Source organism: Vipera ursinii (assembly GCF_947247035.1).
Source record: "Vipera ursinii genome assembly, chromosome: 9".
In the NCBI taxonomy this organism is placed as follows: Eukaryota; Metazoa; Chordata; class Lepidosauria; order Squamata; family Viperidae; genus Vipera; species Vipera ursinii.
The window spans coordinates 13,625,562-13,640,021 of record NC_139523.1 but is presented as its reverse complement, the minus strand read 5'-3'; the positions used below and the strand labels follow the sequence as shown (position 1 = coordinate 13,640,021).

The 14,460-nt window shown below is 39.4% G+C and overlaps 1 long non-coding RNA gene across 1 annotated transcript; it reads left to right on the top strand.

Annotated features, from left to right (window-relative positions):
- The first annotated feature begins 304 nt into the window (after positions 1-304).
- LOC310644661 lies at positions 305-11,718 on the top strand. Its single transcript, XR_014493339.1, has 2 exons — positions 305-370; positions 11,402-11,718. It is a non-coding gene; the product is annotated as an uncharacterized lncRNA (long non-coding RNA).
- The last annotated feature ends 2,742 nt before the right edge of the window (positions 11,719-14,460 follow it).

The following is a 14,460-nucleotide window of genomic DNA, read 5'->3' as shown; positions in this document are numbered from 1 at the left end:
CTATGAATGGTTGAAAGTTGGATTAGATTTACTCCTTTGATTTCTAAAAGTGTGAGAACAGTTATTGGCTGTGTTTGCCTCATACATTTAATCAAGTCAGCTGAAAACCTCCTGGGTACAACCTTCCCACATGCTACGTTTGGATTAACCTTAACAACCTTCATTTGTTGTTTTTTTTTGTTTCAGCTTGTCTAGTGGAACAAATCAACTCCATTTGGTTAGTTGATTATTTATAATGGAAACTCAGAAAATTCAGGAACCAGATTAGACCTGTTGTGTGACTGCATTCAGTTTGGATCAGATCAAAGATCCATCTTGTCCAATATGCTACAGCTCCACCTGTGAAGGAACAGGAGAGAAAGAGAGGCTGGTAAGTACAAAACCCAAGACTTACTCCAGCTCCAGCTGACCTAGTTGGCTTTACTTGTACTTGTTAATAACCTGAAACACTCTGAGAACTGTGATCCGTATGTAATACATTGTGGATAGGATAGTCAATGTTCCTCTGGTTGCAGTGCAACTTTTAGCAATCAGTCAATTTGCCCAAAGGAGGAGGATGTTTTGATAGGCTATCCTGGTTTGCCATGGTTACATAGGGCAGATTTTTCATCTCTTAGACTAGCTAGACCGGTGGGATTAGAGTTCAACTACTCCAGATCATTTGGCTTGCCAAGTTATAAAGGTAATAACTTTGGCTTGCCGGGTTATAAAGGTAAGTTATAAGGCAAAGAAAAAAATTCTCTGGGAGTGAAGTGTTTCAACATTTGCCTCATTGATTCATAATCTTTTTTTTTTGAAGGAGACATTTAGTGGTTTCATGCAAGAGACAGACATTGTGACTCATTGAACAGGATACTTTTGATGGAAGGGCCCCCTACTGACTTTAGACTACAACAGGATAGGACTGCTTGTGATACAGCTGGTTGGTGATCCAGACTATCATGATGTAGCTGATTTGTTAACATGATGTGACATAACAGAATAACAGAGTGTGGAAGGTACCTAGGAGGTCTTCTAGTCCATCACCCTGCACAAGTAGGAGTCCCTATATCATTCTGGACAAATGGCTGTCAGTCTCTTCTTAAAAACCTCCAGTGATGGAGCACCCACAACCTCTGGAGGCAAGCCTTTCCACCGGTTGATTGTTCTCACTGTCAATAAATTTCTCCTTAGTTCTAGGTTGGTTGTTTCCTTGATTAGTTTCCACCCATTGCTTCTTGTCCTGCTTTCTGTTTACTTAAGTATTTTACTAAAATATTTACATAATCAAGCAAAGCAATTGTATTTTCTCAGTCTAGGAATAACTGGCTAGGTAACTCAGACATTAGGTAATTGTGTTGTTTAGTCAATATTTTTTTTGAGAATCACCATAGTTGCATTCATCCTTAAACTGAATATCAAATAAAGCAAGTTTTTTCCCCACAAACAAAGTAATTAAAACTACTATATGAGTTGCCAAGGAAGAGGGTAACATAAAAAAAATAAATTATTTTGTTGCCTACGAATTCAAATGAAGAAAAGACTTCAGGCAAACCAGGATGAGCACAATGTGGAGATGCTTAAAAGTACAATATTGCATATTTGCTAATTGTTTGATGGTTGCAGAATCTGTGCGTCTATTTTTAAAGAACAGACTTCTGGGTAAAGAATAGCAATCTAACATGATTTGAATGAGCGGAGATGTTGTGGTCACAACTGAAGGACTGGAAACTAGAGTGTCCCACAAAACTTCTTCAAATAGAGGAAGGAGATCACTCACTTTTGCTCCAGACAGCTGCTCCTCACGAGGACTTGATTCAACTTGTTGTGCAAATGTGTGTGTAAGAGAATTAGTTTTATTGAATGCAGAAAGTTGCAGATCTTCACCAGTGAAAAATACCAGGCAGCAGTTGACAGGTGCATCTCTATCAATGCTTCATTTATTTTCACTTCCTTGAAGGAGTGCAGAATTAGGAAGAAATTTCAGCTAGCTAGCTAGCTGGAGGATATTGATGTCAAGCTCCATTTCTTTATCCATCGCAATATTCACAGGGACATGAGTCATTGTTCCCCAGGGCACCACGCAAACCTGGCAGGATCAAACTACAGAGATAAAAGCACAACCTGCTAATGAGATGCCTTGTCATACAGATGTGCCCACAACCCATCCTAAGCTCTGAATATAAGTATTTTCAAGTTGTACTGGTGAAATCCAAACGTTATAAGAAAAATAAAGTTTTCTTGAAGTTGAGTTTCAATCCTGGTGGCTTCTTGGCACATCTAGGCAGTTTTCTTGGCAATAATATGTAATTGCACAATTTTTACCTTTCAAAGTTTTTTTTTTAAAAAAAATTCTCAAAAGTCAGATCTCCAAAGGCTACAGCCCTGGAGTTTTTCGGGTCTCCCATGCAAGTGCTAAATTGGATTCCTCATCCATATCCACCAAATTGCTTCTTTAATGGTGCAGAATAGAGGAGGTATCATCTCTGTTCTGCTATTGCCTTGTACACAAAAAGATTAAAGCTGGAATTATCTCCCTTAAATCCCTCCCTCCCTTAAATCATCCTGACCGGTTCAAGGTTGACTCAGCCTTCCATCTTTCTGAGTGCAGTAAAATGAGGACCCAGATATGTTGACTCTGTAAACTGCTTAGAGAGGGCTGTAAAGCACTGTGAAGCAGTATATAAGTCTAAGTGCTGTTCTACTCCCAGGATTAGGTATAATTACCATGTGTTGGTTTTGTTTTTATGTTGTTGTTCTGAGCCTCCCAGTCACATTTTGATTGCCATTATAGAGAGAAAACATTGGAGCAAATATCACTTGGTTTTGTGTAAAGCTTTGTGTTTTTCTGGAAACACATTTCTGCTCGTGGTGAGGAATTACTTGGGGAAATATAAATATTAAAGCTGTGGGGAATAGCCTCACATTTTCAGGCACACCTCAGCTGTGACTTTCCTGTCACTTCTCATTGGTTTCCGAATGATTACCTCTACGTTTGATGGGAGGACATTATTTTGCCTGAAACTGTTTTAGTTTAAATTGCTTTTATTGGAGAACTGTTTTTACTGAAGACCAAACCTCTGTACAACCTCATGCACCGTTACCTTCCCCTTTCATATTTTCCCCAATCATATTTTCTACAAATCCTGATATATTTTTTTTGACATCTGCTGTTTTCATAACAAATATAAATAAATGTATCTCTATTTTGCTGGTCCAGCATCTAATCTTTTTCCTCCCTCCTATCTTTTCCCAGCACAGCATGTCTTCAGATATAATCGTATTTTTTTAAAAAAATAAATAAATAAGAGATTGACTGAATTGTTCCGCTGCTGAGCCATTCTTTTGTTTAACTGCCAGTGGCAAGAATATAATCAATGTCTCGCGTTGCACTTACTGTCCATCAAATGCATGTAACAAATATAGACTGTGCAAAATTGAGGAGGTGGGTCAAAAGGGAAGGAAATTCAGCTGTCCTGTGTTTCAAGGCCCTTCCAACTCTGTTACTGTGTTAGCTCAAGGCGGTGAGCATATCCACACACCTTCTTCCTCCCGTGCTGGCTCAGGAATTCTGGGAGTTGAAGTCCACGAGTCATAAAAGAGCCAAGGTTGCCTACCCCTGGACTAGACCAAATTGGAAGTAGAGCCTTTTCCTTCAGACTTGAGAGGCCTGTCAAATGTTGCATTCCAAAGTGGGTGGGCCAACCCCCTGCTCAACCTCCTATACCATTTCAGACAAGTGGCTGTGCAATCTCTTCTTAAAAACTTCCAGTGTTGGAGCATTCACCACCTCTGGAGGCAGGTTGTTCCACTGGTTAATTGTTCTAACTGTCAGGAAGTTTCTCCTTAGTTCTAGGTTGCTTCTCTCCTTGATTAGTTTCCATCCATTGCTTCTTGTCCTGCTTTCAGGCGCTTTGGAGAATAGCTTGACTCCCTCTTCTTTGTGGCAGCCCCTGAGATATTGGAACGCTGCTATCATGTCCTTCCTCGCCCTTCTCTTCGTTAAACTAGACATACCCAATTCTTGCTACCGTTCCTTATATGTTTTATACTCCAGTCCCCTAATGAATGAATGAATGAATGAAGTCAGATAAAAAAACAACCTATTAAAACACAGAAGTACCCTCTGTATATTTGCTCACTACATGGGACCTTTGAGAAAAGTAAAAATATCATTTGAAACCATGAAAAGATCTCGTCCAACACATTTGTGAAACTTAACTTCAGAAACAAATCTTAATTATACATCCTGATTTTTCATAATTATTTTTAAAAAATTTTTTTTAAAAAAAAATCATAATAAAAATATATATTTGTGTAATTTGGGTATGTCTAGTCCAGGGGTAGGCAACCTTGGCTCTTTTGTGGACTTCAACTCCCAGAATTCCTGCATGGTTGGCTCAGGAATTCTGGGAGTTGAAGTCCACAAGTCATAAAAGAGCCAAGGTTGCCTACCCCTGGTCTAGTCTAATAAAAAGGACTAGGGGAGACATGATAGCAGCACTCCAATATTTGAGGGGCTCCTACAAAGAGGGGTCAAACTATTTTCCAAAGCACCAGAAGGCAAGACAATGGATGGAAATTAACCAAGGAGAGAAGCAACCTAGAACTAAGGGGAAAATTCCTAATGGTTAAAACAATCCACCAATGGAATAGCTTGCCTTCAGAGCTTGTAGGTACTCCATCGCTGAAGGCTTTCAAAAAGAGATTGGACAACCATTTGTCTGAAATGGTATGGGGTCTCCTGTTTGAGCAGGGGGTTGGACTAGAAGACCTCCAAGGTCCCTTCCAACTGTTCTACATCTATTTTATTTTCTAATCCCAACTTTTTTAAAAAGAAATGATTTCTAAATGAATTGTCAGCAACATCTCATGATAAATGAGGAAGTGTCACATGTGCCAAAAACACAGACACACAGACAAAATGTTGTTGTAACATAATTTCGGGGCAACTTCAATTTCTTCTACTGAAACCCATTCTATGTCCCTTTGAAATCCCACTTACTGCTTTTGATATAATAGGTTAGTATTGCCACACCTCTGGAAATGTATTTTGACTGGAGAAACTCATTCTGAAATGGAAGAATTTTTTATTCTGATTGATGGAATTAATTTAGATTGATTTAGGCTGAGAATTTATTTTATTCTGATGGATGGGATTTGTTTAGATCGATTTAGGCTGAGAATTTATTTTATTCTGATGGATGGGATTTGCTTGGATTGATTTATGCAGTGAATTAATTTTATTTTGATTGATCGGATTTATTTAGGTTGATTTATGCTGATGTCTTTTCATTGGATTGCAATTTGCTGTTGAAAAGAGTGATTCTGGAAATTGAAATGATGTTAAACACGTTTCTTCTTTGTTGCTTTATTCTTCTAGACTAGGGTTTTCCAACCTTACCAACTTTAAAATGGTTGGATTTCAATTCCCAGAATTCCCGACCCAGCCATGGGGAATTCTGGGAATTGAAATCCATACATGTTAAAGTTGCCAAGGTTAGGAATCCCTGTTTTAGATGCCAGGAACTTTGAGTCACCTTTATATTGCCACATTTCTCAATAAAATTACAATTCTTTCTCCTGAGAATATAAAAGAATGTTTGAAGGATATATATATCTTTCAAATATATATATATATACATACATGAAAATGGAAAATTAAGCATGTTGATTCCTACACACACACAGACACATATGTGTGTGTCCTTTTATATATATGAAAGGAAAATTGAGAACATTGATTCCTACACTTATCTTCCGGGGGGGGGATTTTTGTTTTCTTTCATCTGGTTCTTCTGATCTTTCTTTAATATGAGTTTTATTGGGGGGGGGAAGGTAAAAAACACAATCATGCCTCCCAGGACACCAAGGAAATCAAGAGTAGAGCCATTTTTAAAAAATTCTTTTGCAGAGAGTAAGATGGGACTTTCTTGTTTTTCCCCCCATGAAAACATTTCGCTTCTCATCTAAGAAGCTTCTTCAGTTTGTGGATGAGAAACGAAGTGTTTTCATGGGAAACATCTAAGCCAATATCACTCCCCAGTTACCTGTTCAATCTATGTTGGCAAAGTCTGCCAAATGAAGAACGGTTGTAGGAACTGGGCATGGCTAGTCTAGTGAAGAGAAGGACATGGATTGAACAAGTAGCTGGGGAGTGATATTGGCTTAGATTTCTTGGAGTGTTTCCAGTAGCCAAATGGTGAAGACTGTCAGAGACAGTCTGAGATTCATACCTTCAAAATGACATCAACGTTTCCTTAGTTTAACTCATCACTTAGCAAGACGTTCTCCACTAGAACATTCTTGATTAAAACTACCTGTTAACATATGTTAAGGTATGAATGAGCCGTTAAAGTGGAAGTGTGTGTGTGTGTGTGTGTGTGTGTTGCAAAAAATATATACAATTCTGATAAAGAGGGACTATATGAGGAAAAAAGATTCAAAGGGAAAAAATGAAATTTTGATTTTGATTTTGTTGATTAGATAGGTTTGTTGTTATAGAAATGGCTAGTGTATAATATTGTATAAAAATAAAAAGTTGAGGTTGTAATTGTTAAATAGCGGGTTCTTTGGTGCAGGAATGACAACACAAAGCTGAGTACAGGATAACTCATTGTTTATTGCTGGAACTGTACTGAGGCAGAGGCTGTAACCAGCCGCAATATATAGTCTAGCCCCTAGGCGGCAGCCAATAGGTTTGAATAAACCATTGCTGCCTGGGGATAGCCAATTGCAGCACAGGAGACTGGTAGTCTGGGTTGCTGGAGAGTCGTTAGCTGCTCCAGCAACCCAGGTGGTGTATCACAAGAGCCCAGTACATAACAGTAATGTTATTATCTTCTGCTGTGCCAGAGAGAGTTGGAAGTCAATACCCTTTTTTCTTTTTCCCTTTCCACCCCACATGTTCTCTTCTTCCCTTTTTCCATTACTTTTTATTTGCCTTTGTATTTTATATTTTGATAAAATTAATAAAAAATTGATGCGGCAGGAGACAGAGGGCTACTAAGAGAAAACCATCCAGTGCAGGCAAGATAGATTTTCATCACTGTGGCTTCTCGGGCAGTTTTTAATATCTCAGTGGATAGAAAGTGCTAAAGTTTGGTTTTGTTTTTTTACCCCTCTCTTTGTAGAATACAGGCTATGGCATGGACAAAAGATCTGAGCATAGAGATTGCTTTTAGAAGCTTACAAAATGGGAAAAGAGCTATGCCTCAGTCATGTACCTACTTATACTGCTATCAAAAGATAATAGAAGAATACTTAGGTCAGCACAAACACTCACTTCTGTTCACTGAACTGTGAAAGCTAGAAAGAAAGACACTGAACTCTGTCTGAGAAATGAATGCCTATTATTTCATTCCATCCAGAAAACATAGCAACACAAATGGGATGAGGAATGAATTGAGGTGGTTATCAAAGAATAATAGAATATTAGTTTGGCTTTGAAGAAATTCTTCCTGAAGTAGAGGGATATCTCTGGGTCAAAGGCAGTACAAGACTCGCCCTTGAATGCAGCAATTTGAAGGATGCGCATCGTTCCCTTTTGTGATAAAGAGGAGCTGGCAGAAAAGTATGCAAAATACAGGTAGTCCTTGACTTAAAACAGTTTGTTTAGTGACCGTTTGAAGTTACCACGGCAGTGAAAAATGTGACTTATAACTGTTTTTCACACTTATGATTGTTGCTGCATCCCATGGTTATCTGACCAAAATTCAGATGCTTGCAACTGACTCATATTTATGACGGCTGCAATGTTCCAGGGCCATTTTTTTTATTCCATTTATATCCCGCCCTTCTCCGAAGACTCAGGGCGGCTTACAAGCTTAGCAGTAGCCTTCATTCTATGTATATGCCTGCTTATTAGGGCTTTCACACACACCCCAAGCGGCATTATTACAAAGTCAGCTTAATTGCCCCCAACAATCTGGGTCCTCATTTTACCTACCTCGGAAGGATGGAAGGCTGAGTCAACCTTGAGCCTGGTGGGATGCGAACCTGCACTAATTGCAGGCAGCTGGTGTTACTTAAGGAGGCATTAGCCCACTGCTCCACCAAGGCACCTTTTGCTAATACTACCATCTGGCAACACTCCAATACAGGGATTACCTGGGAACTGTCAGGTACAAATAATCAGGACCATGTGTGAAATTCCAGTTCAGCTAATGTATTCCTCTTGCCTATACACAAGAATCTAGTCAACTGAAGGTCAGCGCTAAACTGGGCTAGATAAGAGTGAATGGAATCCAAGAGGGGTTGGACTGTTTGCAAGAATGTAAAGACACCAGGCTGATAGCTCTTTTGACTCTGCCCCCAGGCTCTGCCTGTTTTTCTCCTAGAAGAATAGCGAATTTTGGGCCGCTATTTTCAATTCATTTTTTTTATTACAGTCATGCTGGTATTTTCTGACCATTTGAGGGTAGATGGAGAAACTGGCAATGTGGAAAGAGCCAGAAAAGGAAAGAAAAGGGAAAAGGGAAAAGGGAAAAGGGAAAAGGGAAAAGGGAAAAGGGAAAAGGAAAAAGGAAAGGAAAGGAAAGGAAAGGAAAGGAAAGGAAAGGAAAGGAAAGGAAAGGGCGGCATAATAAGCACATGAAATTGCATAGAATGTCCTTGTAACTGTTTCAAGGAATGATTTTTAATGAGAGTTGATAAGGATGTGCAGAGTACCTCTTGAGCTAACAAGAGCTTGCACAGAAAAAGAGGATACTGAGAGTAGTCAAGTTTACGCAGCAACCACACAGATACACTGAGGTGTGTAAAAAAGTTTTACTTGTGGAATAATACAATAGCACAGTCCAAGAAAAAATCAGTCCATACATGAGTAAAGAGATGATAGCAAATAACAATAGTCCAAGGATTATCCAATTCAGAGTCTACTTACCAGTCCGTAAGTCAAAACACAGTTCTTCAGGTTTAGCAAACAGTAGCAAACCCACAAACCACAATAATCAGCAAGCAACAGCAAAACGTAGAGAGAGAAGACTTGTTGTTTTTTTTTAAAAAAATAACATATCTAAACCTTCATCCATGGTCAATGAAAAAAATATTCTTAGACTTGCTAGCTTCTTAGGAGATAAATTGTTTGTAAGAGGGAAAGAGTTCAGTTACTGGAATTCTTGTAACCGTCTCTCTTTCATTTCAGTAAATCGTGTTAAGAAGGCTGTCTGAGCTGAACCTTGGAAAAGAATTATTTTCTATCTGAGGGAAATCTCTAAAAACCCGACAGTGCTTTGGGTAGAAAAAAAAAGAGAAGGGGAACAATTAAAGGAAGTGTGCAGAAGTGCACTTGAGAGCCTAGCACAGAGGTCCCCAACCTTTTGGGCACCAGGAACTGGTGCCATGTCGAAAAGTTTTTCCGTGGACCAGAGGGAGCATGGTTTTGAATACTGCCTGTATCCCAAGGATGGAGCTTTGCTCGTTTGTGCGGACCAATTGCTGTCATGCTGCGGACCGGTGCCAATCCATGGACCCAGGTTTGGGGAACCCTGGTCTAGCAGATTGTTATGGCTAAATTTATCTCAAAGTAGGATAGTCTCATTATTTAACCCCAATATTTGAGGGACTGTAACAGAGACGAAGGGGGACAACCTATTCTCCAAAGCAGCTGAGGGCAGGACAAGAAGTCATGGATGGAAGCCTGTCAAGGAGAGATCCAAGCTAAAATAAGAAATTTCCGGACAGTGGGAACAATGAATCAATGGAGCAACTTGCCTCCAGACGTTTTATGTGCTCCATCACTAGAGGTTTTTAAGAAGAGACTGGATAGCCATTTGACTGGAATTGTATAGTAGGGTCTCCTACGTGAGAAGGGAGTTGGATTAGGATTCCCCCCAAGGTCCTTCCAACTCTTATTCTGTATTCATTAGGGGTCAGCATGAACCACTGAACTATTTTTTAACAATAATAATAATAATAATAATAATAATAATAATAATAATAATAATAATAATAATAATAATAATAATAATGTTGGAAGGGATCTTGGAGGTCATCTAGTCCAACCCCCTGCTCAGGCAGGAAACCTTATACCATTTTGGACAAATGGCTGTCCAGTCTCTTCTTAAAAACTTCCAGTATTCACCGCTTCTGGAGGCAGGTTGTTCCACTAGTTAGTTGTTCTAACTGTCAGGAAGTTTCTCCTTAGTTCTAGGTTGCTTCTCTCCTTCATTAGTTTCCATCCGTTGCTTCTTGTCCAGCCTTCAGGCGCTTTGGAGAATAGCTTGGCTCCCTCTTCTTTGTGGCAGCCCCTGAGATATCTAACCCACATTTTTCTATCTTATCAAGTAGTAGGTTGTGATCTACTTTATCAAATGCCTTACTGAAGTCCAAGTAAATTATATCTACAGCATTCCTCTGGTCCACTAATTTTGTCACTTGGTCAAAGAATGTAATAAGATTTGTCTGGCATGATCTGTTTCTGGTAAGCAACTTCTCACTAAACCTGGAAAGGGTCCCATTTATCTCTTGGGTCCTCCTAAACAGGAAGCAATAGAAAAAGCCTCTTTGTTGTCTGGCTGAAGCACCAGAATCTCTCTCCGCTCCAGTGTTTTCTGGGTTGGGGCAGTAAGTTTCTATTTTTCCCACATTCCTCATTCATTAAATTTTCTTATTTTACTGCCTATTTTTTTTCATGTGTTTGGGACATTTGTGATTAAGATATCACAAATAATTCAGCAATCTACCCAGAAAACTTTGTGCCGGGGATGATATTTAGTGGCTGTATTCATTCATTCATTCATTCATTCATTCATTCATTCATTCATTCATTCATTCGTGTTTTTACTGTGTTAATTTTTAAAATTGTCTTAGAATTTATCTATCTATCTATCTATCTATCTATCTATCTATCTATCTATCTATCTATCTATCTATCTATTTAATGTATTTGCTGCCAGATACTTTGTTGACTAAGGTGGCTATGGAAAATGTGTGAATAAATGAAAGAAAGAAAGAAAGAAAGAAAGAAAGAAAGAAAGAAAGAAAGAAAGAAAGAAAGAAAGAAAGAAAATGCAATGATTATTCTTATAACATAGAATCATAGGGCTGGAAGGGACCTTGGAGGTCTTCTAGTCCAGCCCCCTGCTCACGCAAGACAGCCTACACCGTTCCAGGCAAGTGACTGTCCAGATTCTTAAAAATTATTGTTGGAGCACCCACAACTTCTGAAGGCAAGTCTTCCATTGATTAATTGTTCTCACCGATAGGAGATTTCTCGCTAGTTCTAGGTTGCTTCGATCCTTGGTTAGTTTTCACCCATTATTTCTTGTCTTGCCTTTTGATGCTTTGGAAAATAGTTTGACTCTTCTTTTGCATTTTTGCTCCTAATGATTTTCTCTCCAGTCTGATTGGCTTCCATTATGACTGGAGCTATGCAATCCTTTTCTCACCTGTTTTTTCCTGTTTTCTTTTTTTCTCCAAGGCTCATTTTTCTGGCTCATTTATCAGAAAAGTGAAATTGCAGCTTCGGAAGGAAATTAGCCGATGACTACCATTGTGTCCACCTCCTCCAATAAATGGTCAATGGGATTACAGATGGAGCTATTTTTAGCCCTTCATTCCTCCTGCGTTTGGACTGAATACAAATGATTTTTTTGGGATTCATTTTTCATTTGTTCGGTAATGTATGCATACCTTGACTGAAAATAGCAACTGCCAGGATTTTCCTAACATAACTCTAAGGATAATGTGCTGTTATGGTTGAGGAATGACTGCTCATAAAGCTGAAAGTTTTGTGGCTTTCTGGTTGAATTATTGTCAGGCCAAAATTTATCACTTTTAACATTTGCATGCAACCTTTTCCCAAATACATTTTTTTAATTATATATTCTGCCCTTCCATTTTCCCCACTGTTTTCAGATTTATTATACTGTAGCTAATGGAGCCTTTTATGATAGCCCTCAATTAATCCTCTTTGTCTTTGCCTGAGTTAATAAAATGTATACTATGCTTCAAGCACTTTATTAGGACAAAAAGAAGCTGAGAGAACAAGTAACATATTTGTTGTAAGTGGGAAATCTTTCGTGGCATAGGCAGTTCTGGATTAAGCAGCATGGAATCCCATTTTAAATGTGGCTGATCAGTCCTGATGTACATTTGCAAAGGACGCCAGAATAGATGTTAACCCTGGTGAAAAACCCACCGTAGGATTCTTGCCACTTATTTCTGAAGAAGAAAGAAAGAAGGAAGAAAGAAGAAAGAAGAGAAGGAAAAAAAGAAAGAAAGAAAGAAAGAAAGAAAGAAAGAAAGAAAGAAAGAAAGAAAGAAAGAGAGAGAGAGAGGGGGGGGAGGGCAAGGGAGAGCAGAGCAGAGGAGAAGAGAAGAGAAGAGAAGAGAATAAAATAAATAGAATAAAATCATTTATCTGAAATGGTATTAAATATGACAAGCAGAGGGTTGAACTAGAAGACCTCCAAAGTCCCTTTTGACTCTATTATTCCATGTTCTATGTTCTAAGTGCATCTGCTTATGTGCTTGAAATGGAAACTACTGGCTCAGCGTAGTTAAATAAAATACAACCTCTAATATTAACCACCCTCTAGAGTCTGTCGGGAGCAGGCCAGCCTAGAAATGCAGCAAAATAAATATAAATAAATCCACAGTTCAGCTACTTAATTCTGCTTTTCCTGAGACGTTCCACAGAAGCAAGGCAAAGCAAAGCAAAATGCAGCCCTTCAAAGCCTCCTATTCCATTAGCGTGGCAGCATCAGAATCAAGGCTCCAGGTATGCCCAAAATATAAAAACTTAACAGAACACTTGATTGCTTCAGGTTAACTCAGCCCTGGTTTAATTTGCTTTCAGATTGTGTAGGGAAAAAGGAAGCCCAGTGCTCAGCCTCATTCAAAAGCTTTTTTTCCTTTCATTTTCCCTTTTCTATTTCTGGCAAGCCCATACGAATTTTTACCCTTTGAATTCCATCCTTCTATTCAACACTCCCCCGCCATCCCAAGTCTCTCTGCCAGCAGATGGATGAATCTGGGAAGCGGTTTCTCAGTTGCCATGTTACCCTGGTCTGATGGGGGAAATGTTCTTGGCTATAACTGAAAGCTCACTGGACACCACAGGGAAGTAGCTGGTGGATTTGATTGCCAAGGAACAGGTTGTAACTCAAGAAAAAGGAAGGTGAATGGAGGCATCAAATACATCAAGGATTGCTGCTTGGAGAAATGGACCTTGCCAGCAAGTGTTAAAACACGCCTCCAGGTTCAGGTTATGGTCACCCAATCAACATACTCACACTCAAGTCACTTTCAGTTGGATACTGGGGCCCAGCTGGTTTTTTAGGCTACATGGAAACCCAGTGAATTTAAAATAACAGCACGATTTCACTGGTCACAAAGTGAAATCTTTCTCTCTTTCTCTCCCGTATGTGCATATGCACATATCCACATCTGCCCACGTCTTTCTCAATAAGCAGTCAGGCACTAGGCAGAGGGGTAGAATCCCCAAGTCTGAAACCAAATTTCCCCAAAGTGCTTTTTCAAAAGGCAGCTGGACTTCGTTGTTTTCCTTGAAGACATTTCTCTTCTCATCCAAGTAGCTTCTTGGACCAGAAGTGAAACGTCTTCAAGGGAAAAAAAACAAAGTCCAGTTGCCTTTTGAAAAAGCATCTTTGGGACAACCGTGACCTGAATGACTGAGAATCTCCATAGACATCTGAATCCAACAATGACTCAAAAAGTGTGGGCGGCTTCTGGGCCTCTTTTATCCCCCAAATCCTTGCTTTGTTGATCCACAAGAACTGGCAGCTTCTTCTGCTTTGTTGATTTTCAAGTCTGGTAGCTGTTGATGGGACTTGGGGAAGGGATTCCTATGTGCTTGGGCTCAACTTCTTTTGTCTGGTTCAGGTGACCTTTTTTCATTTGCCTCCTTAATGACTTGGTTTCTTCTTAATGATCTCCCCTAAGAGATCTTTTAGACAAGATTCTTGACTTTTTGTCCATCAGGCTTATGTCCCTGCTTCGTCTTTATGTATGGCAGCTTCAGTCCTGTCCCACCCAAGCTGTGTCCTATTGCTTGGACCTCTGAGAAACCAATAGGATCAAATCTGGCAGTCGCTCCTTGGGGAAAAAAAAAACAGCTGGCAGTGGCTTCCCAACACAGATTCTGCCATTCAGATGTTTCAGACGAGGCTCTCCTTGGGAATTGCAAATGGCAGCAAGGGGGAGGTGTGTTTGTTAAAACTGAAACACAGCGGCCTGTCCAAAACCTACACAAAGGTTTGTTCAGACATAGAGGTTGTGATCAACTCTTATCATCAGGGTTTTACCGTAGGGCTGGAAGGGGCTTTCAAGGTCTTCTAGTCCAAGCCAGGAGTCCTTAAACCATCCAAAATAATTGTCCAGTCTATTTTTGAAAACCTCCAGTGATGGAGCACCCACAACTCTGGAAGGCAAGCTGTTCCATTGACTTTGAATGGTCACTGAACAAACTGTCATAAATCAAGGACTATGTTTATATGTATAAAATATTTTGGTAGT